Source organism: Acipenser ruthenus, chromosome 4, assembly GCF_902713425.1.
Source record: "Acipenser ruthenus chromosome 4, fAciRut3.2 maternal haplotype, whole genome shotgun sequence".
Lineage (NCBI taxonomy): Eukaryota > Metazoa > Chordata > Actinopteri > Acipenseriformes > Acipenseridae > Acipenser > Acipenser ruthenus.
The window spans coordinates 98504885-98527957 of NC_081192.1; the positions used below are offsets into that span (position 1 = coordinate 98504885).

General features: G+C 45.0%; 1 protein-coding gene across 8 annotated transcripts in view; it reads left to right on the forward strand.

The window, feature by feature from the left end:
• LOC117399578 (sickle tail protein-like) overlaps positions 1–23073 on the forward strand; it is a 242430-nt gene that overhangs the window by 85227 nt on the left and 134130 nt on the right. The window lies entirely within an intron of this gene.

A 23073-nucleotide genomic window follows, 5' to 3' on the forward strand; every position in this document is an offset into this window, starting at 1 on the left:
CAAGATATTTCACGAATAAACATAATATTTATAAAAGCAGAAAAAAATAACGTTGCCACATGCAAAACTGACCATTTTCTCTACAGTGAAATCTGGGATAACCGTAAAGCAAATACAGCCTTAATTATAACCCCTATAGACAATTTAACCGGGATCAATTAGCACCAACATCATCACACATAGAGTAAACCAGTGCCTAGGGTTTAACTTACATTCACATATACAGAGATATAGTTTAGTCACACTTTAAAATAGTATACAGTAGAGGTTAATACTGTATGAGAAAATGCTACATTGTATTGATGTTTGCCGCATAACATCAATATCAGGTTAGTTAGGTCACAAGTACATTGATTGCCTTTGGATTACCAGCACATAATATAAAGTTTGATTTTGTTTTCTTATATTTTTCTGTACCTTGCAGAAATAATGAATAGTGAATGTAATACTAATTGAGTATTAACACGTGTGGCACAGGGAGTAGCTACACTTGAATTACTTCCAGTAATTAAGCAGAAAGAGACTAAGTCATTGGTTTTTCTTTGTTTGTTTTAATGAATGCGAGATTGAAGTGTCAAGTGATTATGGCCACATTAGTAGAGCCTCCGCAGGGAAGAGTGGTTATGTAGGTCAAACACAGGGTGCATAGAGCTCCCAATAATGAAATCCCATGCGAGTTTAATTCACAGTGTTCTTTTTTCTTCTGCCTTATTTGTGAAGAACACATTATGAGACATGAGCCCTTTTTTAAATATGCTACTGAAAAGTGGAATCTCTGCCATTTACTTTCATGGGGGTTCCAATGCGATAACAGGACTCAGAACAGTTTCAATACACAAGCGTAAGCACTGACAGCATAATACAGCCTGTTGCCAAATGCTTGGCTTTTTCAAATTGCAATCCGGGCTCAAAGCACATGTCTTTTAATAGCTGTAATTAGAGCATGTGTGCATTTGAAGTCTCGCTCAGGAGCAGCTCCGTCTCAGATTGGTTCCACTCGGAAGACCGTTATCATCACATGCGCTTCATGTGCCCTTTAGTTTTATTTTACTTATAAGTTAACTACAGCACAGCATGATGAAGGTATATTGAAAGCATTTGAAATCATAGTCAAGAAGGCAGAGGTAGGACACAAGTCGGTAACCACAGCCCCAGAGGTTATCACAGATTTCACGATTTCCTTGAAATTTAGCCATTGCGTAAATGTAGTCACCCTGTGAAAATTGCCATTTCTGAAAGAGTAGTGTAAATATACATATTTTTTATCGCTTAAAAATAAATACAGCAAACATTTGCCTTATTGACGCACTACCTGTTACACTGCATTTAGGAACCTGGAAGACGGTTTAGTTTGCTTCTGGTAAATGACTGGACACGCTGCATAGAGCTGCAGAGTTTCTTTAAAATGTCTTCAATGAAAAAGACACCAGTTAAATCAAAGATTGGGAATATTTCTACTAAAGATCACTCTGTCCAGTACAAGAAGGGCATATTACACATGTTGTTATTTTTACATTTATTTATGTTTTTATTTTCAGTGAACTAAATATTCTAAAATTTAGCATGTACTCTTTTTCAGGTAATCATTTAAATATTTAGGAACACTTGTATAATAATTGTGAATGTGACGCTATTTTTTTCTGCTTTAATAAATATTATGTTTAATCACGCAATACCTATTTTTAAACCGTGAAATGCTGTGAAATAAGCAATTTTTTACAGTGAAAAAAATACAAGCCTTAGTTATATGTATTATCTAAATGCATTCATTCAAGATTTCTGTAATGTTGGTATTGAACCTGCATTCCAAAAATAATATTTTGCTTCCACTGCAAGAAATTCTGCACTGTTTTGGGGGGTTGTATTGTAATATCAAAATGGACGTCTACATGCAGATAGTATATTTGCATTCAGAGCATGTCTAGCCAGTGATGGCCGTAATGTTCAGTTATAATGAATTAATGTTTAAATGTTTATTTTCGTGACTTTGTAGCTTCCTTTCGGTTTTGCCTTGCCATCTCTCCATTGGCCCTATCATTTCATTTCTGGATTTGTCTAAAGTGCATGTGAGGAAGTCAGAGGTCTTGTTTTTAAAAGCTTTTCTCTGCTGCATTAATAGGTGGTGTGACAAGACTCCCTCTAGTGGTTGATAGCTACAGTGTAGTGTCAAGTAACCCTATGGATTACTGTGGAGCAAAGCATTACTGTCTCCTGTCAAATTAAGCTGCCTCTTTGAAATGAAGACAGCTGCTGTCTTTTGAATGTCAGGTCCCAATCACAGTACCAGTCGTCACCACCTAGAGACATCGTAAAGAGCTAACCTAGAATTCCAACAATGTTTGTATTTGCTTGCGATTGTAAGTCGCCCTGGATAAGGGCGTCTGCTAAGAAATAAATAATAATAATAATAATAATAATTAACCCCTTTTAACGTTATGGCATTATGTATTCATAAGACACTATACCAGCTGGTTCACTGTTGTCCTACTTGCTGTATTATGGGACTGGTTTTGTTTAATTAATATGGCTCAATGTGTAGATGTATGTTTCTTAAAACTGCTTTGTTTAACCCTCCCGCACCAAAAACGTTTTTCTTAAAGATGCAGAGCCCTGTATGAAGCTAATGGTGATTCAGACAGGTTTATAACATGTAATAAAACAAGCAGGGTGTGCTGAAGCTTGTATTTTCTGAGTTATTACCTTTACGAAATTGGAAGTTGTTAGATAAATGGAATAAACCATGTTAATTAATTTTACACAAAACAATGCGGTCCTCGGTTTCCCTTTTTTACACAGTTATTGAGTATCAATCAATACCAATCTGGCAGCGTTATTTGATATAGAACCTGTCGTGAGCAAAAATAACTAAAACTCATTAGTTTCCATAGAAATAAACCCTCTCTGCAGTGAATTGTGGGATTGTAGTCCTGGGCAAGGTGTTATCTATAAATAAATACAGGTAGTGGACAAAAAAATGGAAACACCAATGTAAAGTCACTTAATAGGGCGTTGGGCCACTATGGTATCCCGCTCTGTGGAGTTCTCTGCGGACCGTTTTTGATGAAACTGGCCGCTCGCGCCACAGGTTGAAATTTGCAGTCATTTGATCTGCAGTTGCTCGCCTGTTTTGCCTTGCACTTCGAATTAATGCACGGATGTCACGATCCTGGAGTATGCGCTTCCACCCACTGTTGCCCTTTGCTGATGATGTCTTTTCCGCGGAGTTCCATGCCGACATTACCTTAGACAACGTTGCTCGTGAAACATCAGTTTAGCTGTCTTGGTCACTGAAGCTCCTGCCAAACGCGCCCCAACAATCACTCCTCTTTCAAAGTCATGCTAGCCATAATTATAGGCAACCAGGCCTGTCCAGCATTTTTATACATGACCCTAAGCATGCTGGGATGTTAGTTGCTTAATTAACGCATGAGCCACACCTGTGTGGAAGCCCTTGCTTTCAATATACTTGGTGTCCCTCATTTACCCAGGTGTTTCGAATCTACGGAGCCCAGGAGGGGACATGAGAGAAAAAAAAAATATGAATAAATATATATATATATATATATAATCTCGTGCGCACGTCTTACTGACTTGTGGCCACGAGATAATATCTTGCGCTCACGACATAGGTATCCCATGGCCATGAGATATATATTTTTTCTCTCATGTCCCCTCCTGGGCACCGTACAAATCAGTTGCATTTGCTTGTTTCGCAACATATTTTCACTGTCACTTTACAGCTTTGGTACGGCTGTAAAAATGTCAGCGCCCCGGATGAGCGGGAAATTCACTTCCAAACGTCTTCTAAAACACTTAAAGCAGGTTATTTCCCATTGATTAGTACTCAGTTGTATACATTAAGTAGGTGGATTTGGATTTATTTAATACCTGCCAACAAATGCTACTCAATGGCAATTACTCTGAAAAAACAAGTATCAGCACAACCCCTAAAAACAAGTTCTGCTTGATTTTTCTGTGTGGTAATCTGTGAGCGTACAAGAACTTCAGTCATACTAAACAGATTAGTACAAAACACTAGACACTTTAAAAATGTGCGAAATGTGAGAGCATATGGCCATATTATTTTCAATTGTGATATATTTATCATAGATGTTCTGATGTCTCTTATTCTCAAAGGCTGCACCTGAAAACTAAAGTCTGAAAACTTTAGCTTTGTCACCAAGAATGTTTTCCCATGCTGTTACTAAGAGCAGCACCTGCTGAACAGGCTTGAACAAACAATCAAAAATAGACTTCTGTAGTCCTAGCTTCTAGTAATTGGAAAACTTATTAAATGTGTTTTTCCATTACACACCAAACAGCAAAAAGTAATATTCCAACATAAGCTGTTTTTCAAGAGGTAATATAATCTAATATTAAAAAGATTTAAGCTGTTCTACTAAATCTATAAAAGACATTATAAAAATCTGATTTATAACAGTAGATTTAGGTTGCTTTTTTTCAAGTTACAAGGGAAAGCACTTTTCATCTGCTTTAGCAAGCTTTTAAACATTACATGTTATCAGCATATGATCTATACAGATCCCTACCGTTTTATATCTAAATCTTTCAAGATAGCATCTCTTCTTTCATTTTGTTTTCCATAATTTTCTGGGTGGCTCATTTCAATAATGAAATAAAAGTATTGCCCCAACTAGAAACAGATGTTTTAGCCATAGCTTTTCTCTTGACAATACTTGCATTGACTTCTACTGAAATGATTGCCTACAATACAGTACCTCCAGTCAGTGGTGTAACTTCGGTTTAGAAAGTGGAGGGGGCAGTTTCTGTAGCTGGGACATATAGTAATACAATTCAAATAAATGTGCATTTCATTCAGATTGGCACCTTTATGGTCATTTCATCAGCCACTCTACACTATAAGACCCCAATGTTCAAATTGAAAATATTTTTTATAGTATTGAAACCATAGACTATATTAAAGATACCGAACTATAAAAACTTAAAAGGTCAAATACCATTTTGAACGACGTGTATATTTTATACTGTAACTGTAGACTTTTTGGTTTTAGTGTACTGGGGGGGTAATGAATAAAAAAATGCTATAAAAAGCACAGTAGCTGATGGTGCTCAGTATTTTTCTTACTCTGCTGTTAGAGGTTGTGGTGAACTGCACTAAGATAGGTCTGAGGAATTGGAGAAATGTACAGTATGTTCCCAGTCCTTCAGGTAGTACTGTGTGGCCAGGCTGTGTTGCAGTTACAGTATACCGTATAGGATAAAGGATTGACTGATTCCCAGGGAAACTTGGCAGTAAAATTGTTTGCCTTTGCATCCTTTTGAGTTTTTAAGTTTGTTCACTCTCCGTGTGGCAGTCATCTTGTTTGAGGGGAAACATTTGACCCTGGTGAGACATAGCAAAGGGTTGTAAGAACTTGAGTAAGTTATCCGATAGTAGGAGCGTTTATTCTTTGGCTAAAGATATCATCTTGTTTTCCAACATCTCAGTTCTTTTTTTTTACCAAATGCTATAGTAATCAATGTGATTACATCTTGATATTAGCATTTCAATTAGTGGTAAATGTCAATAAGAAGGCAATTTACTATGGATATTTCAGTGTCTAGGCTGAGTGAAAAAGGTTTTTTTTGATAAAGCAATACTGTCCTTGGCCATAAATAAGTACATTTTTTCCTTTAAACTTGGTTGTTCAAGGCCTCAACTCACCAATTCAGTGACATCACCATGTGTATTGAACATAAAATACAAAAATAAAAATAACTAAAATCAGCTTCTTAAATGAGTCTCTAAAGTACATGACAATATAGTGAAGCATTCCGTGTATTCAGCATGGTTTGGGCTGTGGGGATTGTGTGTAGGAAGGCGGCGGGTGTTCTGTTTGAGTGTGAGGGAGAAGGGGTTTGTTGTGTTGTTATGTTCATGGCAGGAAGGGTTTTTGTGGGAGAGTGGGTTAGTCATGGGGTGTGTGAGCGAGTGCCTGGGGTTGGGGAGCCTGAGTGACAGCCCCGAGGATATAGAGGTTCGAGCGGGCTGCAGTCCGGGTTGTCTGAGAGAGCGGAAGTGCTAGTAGGGTCTCCAGCGGGTGTTAGTGTGTTCCGGAGCAACAGGAGAATTGGTCAGCATATTTCTGTTATTTTACTCCCAGTTCCCCTTCCCTTGCTTTTGTTTATCTTTGAATTATTAAATAAATTTGGCTCAAACCTTTTGAAATTATGCCTGCTTCCGCCTCCATCCTTTGAATGCTACAATATTATTATAGATGTTTTCACTTCTGCAGCCAAAACTAAAGCAGCAGATAACACTGATGTTTGCATGTTGAGTGATTATGTGGTGTGTGGCCAGTGCACATGCTGTTGGGGGGAACATTTCATTTACCAGCATACAAGTGTCGTACTCAGCTTGTTTTTTACATAAACCCAAATAAACAATCAATAATTCAATGGCTTTTTGTGTTGCACTGTATGCCAGTCCCAGGGATGCCCCATCAGTGCCCTTTGCAGGACACTGTCAAAGATCAATATCACATGTGTTTTCAATGTGTTCATTTTTGTTTTCCTTCTCCCTTTGCTATCTAAAATGGGCTGCATTGATAACATGAATATGAGCAAATGTTCAGTATTTTCTTAATTTATCTAGTTATATATTTCAACACTAACTGACTGTAATTCTCATAAATCTTCAAAAAAGGCCCTTCAATAAACCAGGCCCATGCCATATCATGTCATCCATATGTAATTTCTGCTTTAAGCCAGCCAGCTAACCCTAATACCCTGCTGCTAGCTTCTGAAGTGGTGCAAAGCCCAGAGGCTTCAATGAATTCAGAAGAATGGAATACGAAGATCCTGATAAGAATGAGGCCTTGCCTCTGTAAATGTTAGTTCTAGTTTGTTCCCCCTCTGGCCAGTCGGTTTGGAAATGGAGTGTAAAGGGTTACATCACTGGTGAACACGGGCTTGGAACTGGCAGGAGGTCATTCTGAAAGAGTACAAAAATAAAAATAAAACAAGGGCTTTAAAGTGTACTCCTTGGAATAGTAGAATGCGTGGTTTTTATCTTCCTTTTTTTCTTTCCTTGCTATTCTGTCACTTTGCGGTTGTTTTTATAAAATCTTTGCACTTTAGATATGTTTAGTTATTAATACATCAGGGGCCCTGGTGGTTCTTTCCTCTGACAGCCAGCTCTTAAGTGCTGGAGACACAATTGGGCCTCATTCACTAAACAGCGGTTTACTCCATGCTTTGTACACCTGCTGTATTAACTAACCAGTGGCAGGCAATCTAGGTCGTGGAAGAAATACTGCGTTCCAGTCATTTAAATATAATGAATAATGTTAATGTGTGGAAATGTATGCAAATTACGTCACAAAATACTACTTGGGAGGTATTTGATATGCAAGCCATATTCAATTAAGGGAGCTAACTTTACTAGGTGCCTCAGCGTGTGTTAAAAGTACTGCTTATTGAAACCAGGCGGGGGCACAGAACCAGCAGAAGAGCTGCACAGGAGAGCGAGAAGAGTCAGGGAGAGAGTATTTCGGACCAGGTATACATTACTAGGGCTGTGTGAGGAGGCAGGAGCGTCAGTGTCATGATAGCAGCTGTTTGTGTACGTTGTGTTACAAAAAAGCAAAAGAGAAAGGTCAGTTTTACTAATAATTCTGTTCAAGTGCTTATGATGTTTTGGGAACGTATCAGTAAAAGTGCTTAGCTTATAAGATCTATCATGTCACAGCAACTAAGCAAATAGCAAAATAATAACCAGGGCAGGCATCAGCACCCAGGCAAGTGCCAGAGGGGGGCCCACACACATACAGAAATAAAATTGGAAATATGATTAAATGTACTATTTCTGTGCCAGCTATCCTACTCGAGCAGACTTTAGAACTAGAAACGTTTCATTTTCACTCCAGTAAACTAAACTATATGCATGCAGTGCAGTGAACCTTTTCAGATTGCCTGAAATGGACAACGAGATCTCACTTAGGGGATCTCGCGAGAATGTTAATGTAGAAGCTACGTGCAGTGTTTTCCTGTACTGTGCATTTATGAGAAGCCCTGTTAAACGTCCCTCCCGATGTGTTTTAATTGCAGGAGGACAAAATAAAGAGCCATTGAACTGACCAGCAAGCTTGGGAGTATCATGTTGAACCAAGCTACACACTTTCACACAACGCAGAGCATCTGAATGGGTGGAGCCAGGCCCAGGAGTACTGCATGATAGACAGTCTGTAAAGTAGCCACCACCCTGACTTGACAGTAGTTTATATTTAAAGGGGAATTTTAAAGTAGAATAGCCCCAGTTTGCTATACCTTGTTTAGCCAGTAGGTTAATATATATATAACTCAGCCAGCTATATAATCGACCCTAAGTAAGGCTTACATATTAGTGAACCCTGTTTACTGATATAGTCACGTTAATGAGTAGGGGTTACACTTGCCTCCTGTTCCCTTAGTCCAACCTCTTCTCACTTACTATTGGCTTTCCTCCTCCCTAGGGCTTTGTAAAGCCAAAAGCTATTGGCTGATCTCGACATACAAAAATGTGCCAATTAAAGACATCCTATAATTGGCACATTTACAGGACTTCCATTTGATGAGTGTTTTGTCGAGCCTCACTATCATAATGTCTATATTATCATAACACCTGAACGCTTATTATAATTATATGATTTTAAACCATCAAAAATGAAACCTGCCGAACCTCTGGAACCGACGGCCCTGACAATAGCCAGTGCCATTTGAACTAATAAAGACGTTAATGAGTCGAAGAGGGGAACGAAAAGCTAAACTCGCTCCACCGATGGTTTTTATTCTGTTTTTGAGCTGGCACAACTATAAAAGGATACTTGCTATTACTTATACTATTACTAAAAATCATCAAGGTAGTCATCAGTCTTCCAGTAGTCACTGCAAGCAATGAACGTCTGTTTTCTGTTTTAAGTTTGGTTAAAACCTATTTTCGAACTCCATGACCAATCCTCGTCTGAGTGATCTGCTTGTAATGGCAAATGAAAAATCATTGGTTAAAAAAAACTTGATTTTGATGTCCTGGTTGATATCTTTGCAAAAATGAAGACTACTGATATCCGCTGCATCACTAGGTTTAGTCATGCAATGCCAAGCTTCGGTTTTGTCATTTTAGGTTTGCAGCAGTTAACGTTTCTCCCGTATTTAATATTTTGGGATTGAAGGCAGCAAAATAGTCTATGGGAATTACACGGTCATTGTAATTAATGTGTCAACATACATTTTAAAGGTTTACAAAACTGGAAAATGTTGCTGAATATGTAATTCAAGGTTGTTTTTAAAAAATCTATTTTGTCTGCTTGTTACTTTTTTTTTTGCAGCCAAAAGTTTGTTACGTTTTTTTACGTGTTTCACTAGCGACTCGAGTTCCAATGTCCCAAAAGCACTCGTAGATCCTCAGACAGTCTGGGATATATGAAGATTACGAGGCAAGTGTATATGCAACACTTCCGGCTATGTTAATATATTTATATAGTCACCATGTACGTGTGATATTTAAGTAGGCTATGCTTAAAATAGCTTTGTGTACATTTATTTATGTCCAATAAATGAATGTACACAGAGTGCGAGTTGAGGTGCAGTCATAAATACAAGCAATCAAACGGCATCTAATGTTAAAAAAGTACTGTAGCGTTCTGTGCTATGGGGATGAGACAGACTCGGGAGAGACCAGATGAGGTTCCACGTACTTTTATTTTTTGAATTTCTTTAATAACACAACGAAACCCTGTTTGGGCCGGGGTTCACGCCAAAATAACAAATAGCTGTCTCTCTCTCTTTTACACCGCAGACTCACCGACAAGCACTCTCTCAGCCGGTACTCTGTCTCTCGTAATCGCTCTCCAGTCAGACATTCACACGCATTCTCCCGCTCGCGGCTTCCCCCCCCTCCTACTTATAGCCTCTGGGGGAACCGCCCACTGCACACACACGCATGCACTCACGCAGACACACACCAACGGCGTGCCCCGTACCCTCACAATACATGGAACCTTAAACAGGACGTAACAAACAAGACAAACACAATGTCCAGGATGCTGCCATCGCCAGGGTCGTTACACAGCCCCCCCCTTAGTCCCTCGTCCCCGAGGGAAGAACAAAGTCTCGAAAACGACCCGGGAGGCGATGCTGTCTTTGCGGGCGGGAGCCCTGCGTGGAGGACGGGCTCCTGTCAGCCACAGGGGACAGGGAAACTGAACCGTCGGGGGAGGAACCCTCAGCCCTGGGGGTGGGGGGACTGTTAGGGCGGGGTGGATCAGGAGGGGGCAGGAGAGGACTGTCAGAAGCTGCTGGGTCGGATGGTGCTGGGTGTTGTCCCAGGTAGGGGGCCAGCCGATCCCGGTGCAGCACTACCTTGCGTCCTCTGTGAGGTAGCTGCACCCGGTAGGCCACGTCCCCGATCCTCTCCAGGACATGGCAAGGACCAAGCCAGTGGCTGTCCAATTTGGGGCAACGGCCCCGCTGTCTCTTGGGGCTGAAGACCCACACGAGCTCCCCGGCGGTGAAGTGGCGCCCCCGTACTCGGAGGTCATAGTTCCGCTTCTGCCGTACCCCAGCAGCCTGCAACTGGTCCCTGGCGAAGCTGTGGGCTGATTCCAGTCGGTCCTGTAGTCTCCTGGCATACTCAGGGCTCGGGGGTACACTGGGGGCATCTGGGGGACGACCAAAAGCTAGCTCCGCAGGAGTGCGCAGCTCACGCCCCAGCATGAGCAGGGCAGGGGTGCAGGCGGTGGAATCCTGGACAGCAGAGCGGCAGGCCAACAGCACGACAGGCAGGTGGGTGTCCCAGTCCCGCTGGTGGGTGGCGGTGGTGACAGCCAGCTGTACGGCCAGCGTGCGGTTGAACCTCTCCACCAGTCCGTCGCTCTGAGGGTGCAGAGGGGTGGTCCGCGTCTTCTTGATGCCCAGGCGCCGGCACATCCCGGCAAAGACCCGGGACTCAAAGTTGCGCCCTTGGTCGGAATGCAACTCTTGAGGGACCCCGAACCGGCTGAAGAACCCCTCCAGCAGTGCTTCAGCGACCGTCTCTGCCTCCTGGTCTGGCAAAGCGTACGCCTCTGGCCACTTAGTGAAGTAATCGAGGGCCACCAGAACGAACCGGTTCCCCCTCTCGGAGCGTGGAAAAGGGCCTAGTACGTCCACGGCAACCCTCTCCATAGGCCCCCCGACCTGGTACTGCTGGAGTGGGGCGTGCGACCGGCCCTGGGGTCCTTTCCGGGCAGTGCAGATGTCACAGCGTCGGCAGTGGTCCTCCACGTCTCGCCTGCACTGCCCCCAGTAGAACGACTGGCGGAGCCGCCTCAGGGTCTTCGTCACTCCAAAATGACCAGTGCCTGGGGTCCCATGATGGGCCTCTAGCACCTCCTGGCGCATCGCCCCCGGGACAACCACCTGCCACCTCACCTCCCCCGTGGCGGGCACCTTCCACTGCCGCTGAAGGACTCTGTCACGCAAGGCCAACCCGCTCCACTGAGCCCACAGCCCCCGAGTGGCGGTGGAAAAAGGGGCCACCTCCTCCCAGGGAGGCCTTCGCTGCTCCTCTAGCCAATGTAGTATGGGGCGGAGGTCCGGGTCTCGGTCCTGATGGGCTCTCCAATCCACCCTCTCAGCCGATACTGCCACCCGGCATTGCTCTTCCCCCCGGCGGGACAGCTCTGCTTCCCTCTCCTCCTTTCTGCTGCAATGGGCGCATCCCTCCCGGGCACAGGGACGACGGGACAGCGCGTCCGCATTGGCGTGCTTCTCACCAGCCCGGTGTTGGATCCGGTACTGAAACGCCTGGAGCTGCTCGATCCAACGGGCGACCTGTCCCTCCGGCTCCCGGAACGTCAGGAGCCACTGCAGGGCAGCGTGGTCTGTGCGAATGGTGAAGGGGAGCCCGCAGAGATAGTGGCGGAAGTGGCGGACCCCCTCCACCACCGCAAGCAGCTCCCGTCGGGTGACGCAATACCGGCGCTCTGCCTTGCTGAGCGACCGGCTAAAATACGCCACCACATGCTCCCCTTCTGGACCCGGCTGGGATAAGACAGCCCCGATCCCCTCGTTGCTTGCATCCGTGTCCAGCAGGAAGGGAGAACGGACATCCGGGGGAGCCAGCACCGGGGACTGGCACAGCGCATGTTGCAGGGAGGCGAACGCCTCCTGGCACGCCGGGGTCCACTCAAAGGGCTCGTCTTTCCTCAGGAGGCGGTGCAGGGGGGCAGCGATGGTGGCAAAGCCCTGCACAAACCTGCGGTAGTAGGACGCAAGCCCTAGGAAGCTTCTAACCTGCCGGGGGTTGACGGGAATAGGCCAGTCCCTCACTGCGGTGACCTTGTCCACCTCTGTCTGGATCCCCTCTGCTCCCACTCGGTGCCCGAGGAACGAGACCTCCTGGCGCATCAGCTGGCACTTTTCAGAGTGCAGTTTTAGCCCCGCTTTCCTCACTCGCCGGAGCACCTCATGCAGGGAGGCCAGGGCGTCCTGGAAGGTCCCTCCGTGGACTAGCAGGTCATCCAGGTAGACCAGGCACTCCGAGGGGGGTACTCCGGCCAGCACCTTTTCCATGAGCCGCTCGAACGTTGCGGGGGCGTTGCAAAGTCCGAACGGCATCACAGTAAACTGCCACAGACCCCGTCCAGTGGAGAAGGCAGTCTTCGGCCGTGCAGAGGGATCCAGCGCAACCTGCCAGTAGCCGCTGCGGAGGTCCAGCGAAGAGAACCATCTAGAGCCGGCCACCAAGTCCAGGGACTCATCGATGCGGGGAAGGGGGTAGGAGTCCTTCTCCGTCACATCGTTCACTCGCCGGTAATCGACGCAGAAGCGCCACTTGCCGTCCTTCTTCCGCACCATGACTACCGGCGAGGTCCAGGGGCTGTCGGACGGCTCAATGATCCCCGCTGCCTTCATCTCCTCCAGCACCTGCTCTGTGGCTTCCTGGAGGGCGAGTGGTTGGCGGCGAGGGCGCTGCTTAATGGGGCGGGCGGCTCCCGTCTCGATCTGGTGCTGCACCAGGTGTGTCCGCCCCACGTCATCCGAGGCGGTAGCGAAACTGTGGCGATACTCATACACCAGTTCCCACAGCTGGCGACGCTCTTCTGTGCAAAGCCCTTCGCAGCTCCTGAGCCAAACTGCATGCACTGCGCTGAGAGCTGGGTCTTCAGGGGAGACTGGTGGCGGAGGGGAGATTGCTGGGGACGTTGAATTACTCCTGACAGTAGGGCGTGGCATGGCGGTATCCTCCCGCAGCCCTTGGGTCGCGGTTGGCGGCGCCGGGCAGGGTGGCGGGGCTGCCTGGGGGAGAGCTGCATTCCCCTGGGCCACGCTAGAACTGCAGGAGGGCGGCTGTACATGCTGGCGAGCATTGCGGCCTGAGGGTGGGCGTGTTGGCTGGCGAGCGTTGCGGCCTGAGAGTGGCCATGTTGGCTGGCGAGCGCTGGCACCTGAAGGCGGCTGTGCAAGCAGTAGCTCCTTCCGGAGTGGGGGCCGTCGAGACGCTGTATTGTCCCTGATGAGACTGGCGCATGATGGAGCCCGGGGGTGTGCTGAGGTCTCCCGTCTCATGGCGGCGGTCCGTTGTGTCCTCGGCAGATCCCGAAACTGTCGTGCGAAGGGGTCCCGACTCCGACCCAGCGGTCCAAGGGGTGAGGCTAAAGCTAAAGCCGGGCTCCCCTGTATGTGCAGTGTCCCGGTCCGGAGGTTTAGCTGTCCGCCTGTGTAGCGCAGGAAGTCCAGGCCCAGTATGCAGGGGTCCTGTACAGCTGCTACCCAGACAGGGTGGTGTACTGTCCGTCCAGCCACTTCAATAGCAAGGTTGCCCTTTCCTTGCATGGGGGCTAGCTCTCCAGTCACAGTGCGCAACTGCACGGTGGTGGGCTCCAGCCGGACCCCTGCAGGGAGCACATCGGGGCGGATGAGAGTCACCGTGGAGCCAGTGTCCACGAGAGCAGTGCACGGGACCCCCTCAATGCGGACGGGGACATGGCAGAAGTCCCCGGCAGTGGTCCTTCCTACCGCTATAGCTGGCTGGCACTGTCTGTGGTCGGCTGTTTCCGTGAGGGGTGACGCCCTGCTCTGTCGGCTACACGGGTTAGTACTGGTGGCGGCCGCTGCAGCTGGGTGGTCCGCGATTAATGGGACTGGACTGGGGGCACGCGTCGTCCCGTCTATGCGGGCCCCTTGGCGTTTCCCTGCGGTTGCTGTGTCAGGTGTGGTGGTGGTGCAGCAGCTGCTGCTGGGCAGTGGCGCCGTAGGTGGCCAGGCTGTCCACAGCCCCAGCACAGCTGTGGGGGGGTTTCAGGAGTCCGAGCTGGCTGGGTGATCGCCGCCCTGATGAGGGTGGTAAGCTCCGGGGGCCAGGTGGGGTCAATGGTGCGGTACGGGGCCTCCTCTTCTTCTGCTTGGGCCATGCGAGCTCTAGGTGGTGTGTGGTCAGGCCGCCTCTTCTGCTGACCACTCTCGCTCCCAGGGGCATGGTCCCGCTCCCCCTCCTCGAGCACCGCCTCGACTCGTTCGGCGTGAGCCACGGCAAGCTCTAGGGAGGTTGGGGCAGCAAACCGGACCTGCTGACGTAGAGCGGTCGGGGTCAGTCCGCGAACAAAGGCCTCGACAGCCAGGTCCTCCTGGGTGGCTGGCGGGAACATTGGGTACCCCCTCCGGGCCAGGTACCGGACATCAGCAGCCAGTACGCCCAGTTTCTCTCCGGGAGCTCTAGTGCGGTTGGCCAGCTGCAGGCGCAACCCGACTGCGGGCTCCACTCTCCCAAAACGGCGTTCGAGAGCTGCGGTTAACACCTCGTATTGGGCCACCTCGTCTGGGCCCAAGTCCAGCAGAACCTGCAGCGCTTCTCCCTCTAATGCAGCCGCCAACTGTCCTGCTTTCTCCGTCGGCCCCCAGTCATTAGTGAGCGCTGCCATCCTGAATTTGACGTGGTACGCCTCCCACGGCGATCTACCGTCATATCGGCCTGCTTTCACTGGCTGCCGGCTCGCCCCTGGCAACATGTTCCCCCCACACCGCATATTCTCTCTCCCGTGATCGGCACGGGGCCCATATCGGGGCTTAACGTCACGCTCTCTTGTCAGACACACGCTCAGTTCAGCAACCAATGTCCCATAGCTACTACAGCCATTTAGATCGACGGTGGTTAAACAATGTAAAGCCTCTTCTTCTAAACAAGCAATTAAATTACTGGCTTTCTCTCTGTCTGTCCAGTTGTTTACCATTGCCATCATTTCAAACTGCTTTACAAAGTCTCGCCAATCGGCCTTACCGTTGTACTGCAAACGGCTGTAATAAACCCCCTTGTTGACATTCTGCTGCAGGGCGGGCGTGTCCGATGGTGACGCTGCCTCCTCCTTGACGCGCACTTGCGCTCCTCCTATCTCTGTGGCTGATGAGGTCCTTGCGGCGGCCGAAGAATCTCCTTCTCCCTCGATGACGATGGCGCAGTGCCCCTCAGCCTGCGGAGCAGTCTGTCTGTCTCCCAGCTCCGCCATCTTGATCCCTCTTTCCTCTTTCGCCCAAGGGTTCTTGCTCCTCCCTCGCTCCATGTTCTCTCCTCCCCATGCAGCGCCCATTCTCGGGTAGCTCCTGACCCACAGCTCAGCGACCAGCTCCTCCAGTCTGGCTCGCAGCTCGTCTTCTCTCATCTCTCTCGCGTCCGCCATCTTCTCCCTCTTGCTTCTGTTTCACCCCTCGTGACAGGCGCTGTACAAATCCCACTTCTGAAACACCAATGTAGCGTTCTGTGCTATGGGGATGAGACAGACTCGGGAGAGACCAGATGAGGTTCCACGTACTTTTATTTTTTGAATTTCTTTAATAACACAACGAAACCCTGTTTGGGCCGGGGTTCACGCCAAAATAACAAATAGCTGTCTCTCTCTCTTTTACACCGCAGACTCACCGACAAGCACTCTCTCAGCCGGTACTCTGTCTCTCGTAATCGCTCTCCAGTCAGACATTCACACGCATTCTCCCGCTCGCGGCTTCCCCCCCCTCCTACTTATAGCCTCTGGGGGAACCGCCCACTGCACACACACGCATGCACTCACGCAGACACACACCAACGGCGTGCCCCGTACCCTCACAATACATGGAACCTTAAACAGGACGTAACAAACAAGACAAACACAATGTCCAGGATGCTGCCATCGCCAGGGTCGTTACAGTACGTTTCGCCAAACAGCTTTTGAAATGTAAATAGTGAACTTTTAATCGACTGAGCGAGTGCTGTGCTGACTTTTGATTAATATTACAAAATAAATCAGAGGGAGATCAAGTTGAAAAAAACAAATATTTATTTGATTTGCAGAGTTAAACATAAAAGTTCCAATAACAATGACTTTCTCTGACTGTCTCGAAAGACACTGTGATTTCATAATTCCCCACACTTCTGCTAATACATTTAGCTCCTGGTCTGTAAACTTTAGATTCCTCATTGTCCTCCTTGGTCGCTGTCATTGTCACAAACTCAGAATTGTACTTACAATTATAATTCCGCGTGTTGAATTCTGCGTGCTGAATTCCGCGTGTTGTGACAACTTGCAAATGAATCATTTAGCTCGCTTTATTTGTTCATATAATTAGCTTAGTGAATAGAGCTACCGCTGGTTGATTTTTGCGCACGGTGTGGCTTCCCCCTGCAACGCAGTAGTTGTGGTCAAGTACTACCCTTTAAATTGCAGTTAGTGTGTTAGTACAGTTTTTTGCTTCACAATGAACATCACAATACAGTTTGCAAATGACATTCAAAAGCACCTGTTTTACCTGTTTTGTTTGAATTACTGTGTTAAAAAGACATTTTTATATCTGCAGCTTAATTTATTGGACATGTACCCAAACTGTAACAGCAACGTTGAAAAGACTAAACAGGGAGTTTATTTCCCTAAGGGTGTTGAAGGAGTTATTTTAATTGCCTAATTTAATGTCAGAAGTCATGCATGAGAACTATTCTAATCGCACTGCACAGTAATGTTTGTGCACAGAAAGTGGGCACTGGGACCATGTATCACGCCTGATTACTGGATGCGGTGTGTCTTCTCATGTTCACGGACCAGTGCGACGCAGTCCAGTGGAAGGATGCACTGTACTAGGAGTTTTACACCACACTGTACAAACTGTAAAGATCAAGGAGTCTCAGATGGGTTTCACAGTGCAGGCAGTGAAAAGAATGAGGATCAAGAGACACATATTCCTGAGAAATTCACAGGTTTATCCACAAGGATACAGACAAACCTTTCTGTTACGATAAAATACAAACTGACACATCTGTGATAGAAATACAATATGCATGTACATATGTGTGAGTCGTCTAACAGATGCTAAATATATTTTGCTTTATCGAATCAACGCATTAGGTTCACAGTTATGCTGGGAACGTTGTTGCCGTTGACAGGCATCTACTTTTCACACTGTATTTATATTTGTATTGATGCAAATCATATGGTAAATGCCAAAAGGTTTTGCAGTTTAAAGATGCATGTGCCTGTTAAAGCTCAATTTTGGTTTAAAAAAAAAAAAAAAAAGTAAATCTATATTTAGAGCTGCAGTAATTCACTTTAGCACTGTCTGTCTCTGAGACATTCATTGATCTTATCAGCTCCTCGCTGAGTAGAGAAGGGATTCAAGTCTATCCAACACAAGAATTTGCAGAGAGTTAAAGTATTACCATTAGACAGCCTCATCATACCCTTTCAAATCAAAACCCTGAACTTCTGAACTTTGTTTTTTTTCACCACAGTTTTTGTGAACACATTTTTTTTTTCCTTTCTTTTTCCCCACCCTTTGGGAATAGGGAAATGTGGGGGGGCAGTACAATTAAAAAAAAAATGTCACATTAATACAGAAATACAACATAATATTCAGACAAAAACAAGAGTGTAGCCAAGCCGTGGATCTTTCCAAATAAATAATATTGTGTAAATAGTCTAACCAGATAGAAGACACATTTGTTTAATAATTAAGTAATTTTAGGAGAATGTGTGGCTGAAGGGTAAGATGTGTCTAACACTGGATTAAATAGCTGCTTGAAACCTCCCACCAATATAACAGGGATATTCCCCAGTTAGGCCAGTGTATGTTTTATCTGGTTGAAAAACTGCGTCGGAGATATTTGGTGCATAGAGAACAGCAATACAGACCTCGATGTTATTCAACAGCATAGTTAGACAGCAAAATCTCCCCTCTGAGTCATTAACTTGATGACTAATTTTAAGGTTCAACTGTCTCTTGGCAAGAATAAGGACACCCCTGTGTTTATTCTGAGCAGAGGAATATGGAATTACCTTGCAGTGTTTCTTGTAAAAATGAGCAACATCACTTGAAACCAAATGAGTTTCCTGCAAACATGCAATCTTTTTTTTAAGAGATAATCTAAGCACTATGTACTTTATAGGATGATAGGCCCCTTGTAAATTCCAGGAGTTAATGACATCACTAGACATGGTCCAAGATAGGAATAAAGATCAGGGAGAGTGAACGAGTAAAAGACGTAGCACTCAGAAAACAAAGATATGTGACATGGAGAAAGGACAGTAGCATAGTAATGACAAAAACACAGTAAAATAAACTGAGAAGGCAGCGTGATTACAAAGATTTAGGATGATACAGAAGAGAGCCAGAGGGAGCACACTGCATATCATAAATCTCAAGCCACTGTTAACATCTGTACTCCCTCTCACTCACTGATTCCGCTCCCTATCTACCCCCAAATCCCAGCCTTCCCTTCCCTACTTCCACCTCCGCAGCCTCCCTCCACACCCCTGAGGGGGCTTGCTGTGAGCTAAACCACCTCGCGAATGGGGAAAAATGAACCGCAAATTGAACAACTGTAAACAACATGCATACAATCTAGTAGCCCATGTATTCAATGTTTAGAGAACTAATTCAAGTAGATTGCCACCAAGTGTAACATTAACGCCACAGATATGAAAGATCGTGGGAATTAACAGACACGTATCCATATTAATAATGAACCGCAGTAGTATTCTTAATAGGGTTATCATGCCCTCTGCAGTGTAAAGGACCTTCCATAATGACTAGATCAATGTCAAGAAACAACAAGTGGAAATGTGCAGACAAGGGTCACTGTCAATCATAGAAGGAGCAAGATGTTTTCACTTCCATTCCGTGAAGGTATGAAAAGTAGTAATCCGGAGCAAAATTAGTTCATCGATACAGATGTTTCATCTGGATTAAGGGATGAAAAGTGCAGGAGGATCAATAGACCCATTGTGTCCTGAAAATGTTGAGCGAAAAAGGAATCGACCTCTTCAGAGACTGGTTGTACTAACGAGATCAAAAAACAGGATCGGATCCGGGTTCACTGGAGCCGGGTCTTGAAAAGGCATTGTACTAAGCGGATCAGATCAAACTCCACTGATGCGAAATCTTGATCCGAAGCTCCGCAGCCGTAACTAGAGAAACTGACCAATGAGAAGCGAATATGCGTGGCGCAGAGATTGAAGATTCTGAATGTCAGAAAATGAAATGCATTTAATTTAAACGACATAAATCAGAAGCAACTACTGTACATGTATAATTTACAACGACTCTATAAAAACAGATGGAGTATATTAATACCGGTATCTGGTTTTGTTTTGTTTTTTAACTTCTACAAATGTTTTAATAAATGTCACTGTAATCACGGCCGTGTGTATTTTCTGAGGGACACACAGATATTATATTACAGCGGTATAGCCACCATACACACAAACATCTAGCTGCAGCGTCGGTTCAGGGCAAATTATCAACACATTTTGAACAAATGTAATCAAGTGCTGACAGACAGCTGCAACTGGAAAATGTCTTGGACAAGGGGAGATTGAGGCTGTCAAGGTAAGCTTAAGTTATTGAGAAAAAAGGAATTGGAAAAAAATGACCGCCCTATGCATTAAAAAAAAAAAAAAAAAAAAAAAAAAAACCTACAACGTTAAATCTAATTAAAGGAGTGATTTAGTTGTAATCGATAACATGATAACGCCAGTATGACTTTGTCAACACACGAAACGTAGAAATAATATTTATGAAACCTCATTATGCAGTCAGGTCTATTTTTTTCTGTAGCTATATGGCGAAAAACAGAAATATCAGATATAGCTAAACACAACTAAAATAATATTGTACAAAGTTTTTTTTTTTTTTTTATAATTGATATTATCTTAATACAGTACTGTTACAGCTATTTTTAAATGCAGTTTTGCTTAATGTTTACCAAAACGTTAAATGATCTCCGTTTCAACTGAAGGAAATATATTTGGATATCCTTGCAAGCAGGTTTTAAAGTTTATTAAGTTATTATTAAAATTATCCAAATTCAGTATAGTGTTTATTTAAATATTATTTTAGCCATTTTAAAAAGGTTTCAGTTATGTATTGATCAAGCTTTGATCCAATTATGATCTTGGTCTGAAGCTCAGAGCCTGGATCGGATCCGTTTAGTGCAACTGGCCCCAGGAGTAGTGAAAGACAGACGGTGCCCTCCATAATTGACTTTCAGTACAGCTGGATACACCAAGAAGATGTCTACTCCCTGGCAGCCACCAAAGGTTCTCCTCTTTACAGCAGTGATAGCAGAATAAAGCTTAGGACACGACGATGTCCATGTCCAGAAATTTTTATCAGGATCTGACGTTATAAGTTCCCATATCAGAACACCACTCAGAAATATTTGCCTTTTATTTACCTAAGGATATGTATGTAAAATATGATATTTATTTTGGGATACAATGTGAAAGCCTTTTTCTACAAAGAAACAGCTATTATATATCCAGCACCGCACTTAACAAGACTGGACTGTGGTACTGTATCTGTAGGTATGCATTGTATAGGAGCTGCTATTATTAAGGAAAAAAGGGATCACATTCTTCACAATTGTATAGACAATCAGTCGGCTGGCAACTGGTTAATTACTTGACGTGTATATCTGACAAATGATACAGGATGTCAAGTAACTGGATTAATGCAGGGTGTAAGCGGTTAGTATTTGTTTTGGATCATTCAATAGACCCATAACCAACGTCCTTGAAATTCTTATTTTTATAATCAGATAGCTCGGGATGCTGAGAAACTTCAGCTATCAGTAGCTCCTCCCTGTTGAAGGATAGTCGAGTTCATCAAGACATGACGTATCCCACACCATGGACCTGATTGGCTAGACCCAGATTTGCCACTGCGGGAAAATGTTTGAGCAGCAAAATATTGCTCCCTGAGTCATCGTCTTCAGTCCCTTCAGGAAGCCCCACCAGTATGACGTTACACCAACGATTTCTGTCCTCAAAGTCTGCCATCTTATCTTGCGTAGAATCAATACGATCGTTGCATTGATTAATTTCTTCTTTTTGTTGGCGAAGATCATCTCTGGTGATATCCTGTCTGGCAGTTAGCTGTTTCATAGAGGAAGCAATATCAGCAGCCTCCTGTTTAAGAGCGCTGAGGATAGTAGCTGTTTCGGTTATGTTTTGAATCATAGGCCGCAAAGCTGCGTCAATTGCTTCCTGAACTGATCCACGGAAAGTGCGTGCAACCTCTGCCAAGCGGGTGTCCCAATCATTGGAGCCCAGTGACCTCATCATACGCTTTCCCTCTGGTGTGGATTAACCAGTGACCTCGTCATACGCTTCCCTCTGGTGTGGATTAACCAGTGGCCTCGTCATACGCTTTCCCTCTGGTGTGGATTAACCAGTGACCTCGTCATACACTTTCCCTCTGGTGTGGATTAACCAGTGACCTCGTCATACACTTTCCCTCTGGCGTGAATTGAGGGGACGGAACGGGTCCCTTGCGTTAAATATATAATGTGTATATAGAGAAAATAATCCAAAAATAATATAAGGAGCGTAAATTCTTCGATTATAAATGAAAATCGTGAAGTGGTAACAGGATCTCTAAGAGCAAGCAGCCATCCCAGTGATAGGGTCATGTGATCGACTCATAACATGTATTTTCTGTATCTATTCTTGCCACTCATTTTGACAGCATATCAATACACTTCAGTTTCACATTTTTGAATAACTGATTGCCAGGGTTTGTTCAACCATCATTTCTAAACTGAATGTGTGTCTGACACTGGAAATAATGTTGAGGAAAAAAAAGGTCAAGAAGTCAATACTATCAAGTGCTTTAAAAACCCAGCCAAAGAACTTGATTCAAATATGAGATTTTAGATTAGTTTTAAATGCAGTGTGCCCAATTATTTTACCCCCGATTTTCTCCCCAGTTTGGAATGTCCAATCATTTTTCCTCTCACTGCAGCAATTCCTCAAACAACTCAGGAGACCTGAAGGTTCAGTGGACGTCCTCCGATCCTACGACCGAGCGAGCTTCCTCTTTTTCACTCAGGAACTCGAGAGCGGATGTCATTGAGCTACCAGCCCCTGGAGGACAAAGGCCAGCCTTGCAGGTGTCCGCTGTGAGCTCACTGGACGCTTGGTTAGCAGGGTTCACTGTAGCGAGATGAGGAGAAACAGTCTCTCCTGGTTTTGCCTCCCTAACCCACGGGAGCGCCCAACTAATCAAGATTTTTACAAATAGAAATCAGTTACAATAATTCTTCTTGGTTACCACTGATGCGTGGTAAACACATTCATTTCATTAATCAGTGAATACATTGTATCAGGTATTCCATTTGTGATTGGACACTGATGATGTAATGGAATTAAATTGTATTTGTTAGGCCCTTGAGGGTGAACATATAAGGACATTTGAGTGTACTGCCTTTTAAAGTTACGATGCAGTAAATTATGAAGGATCTTCAGCATCAAAGTTACTGCATTTATGATTTACAATTCGTGCTTGTTTGAGGGGAAAGGAAAATAATAACAGGATTAACAACATTAAATTAAAAGGGATAATTTTCTTCTCCTGATCCACATCATCTCCCTAGTAAACAGTTGCTGTTTGATTAAACACTTGTTTTTATGCACCATTGAAAGATGCAACTGTTCAGAATGCACTGTAGAGTGTATTATGTGGGAGGTGGAGGCATTTTAAATCCCTGGATAAGGGTTGATTCAGTCAAGAGGAGTTATCTAGGTTAGGTAAAAACCCTGCTTCCCTGAGCCAGCTACAGTAAAAAGTGTAATCTTT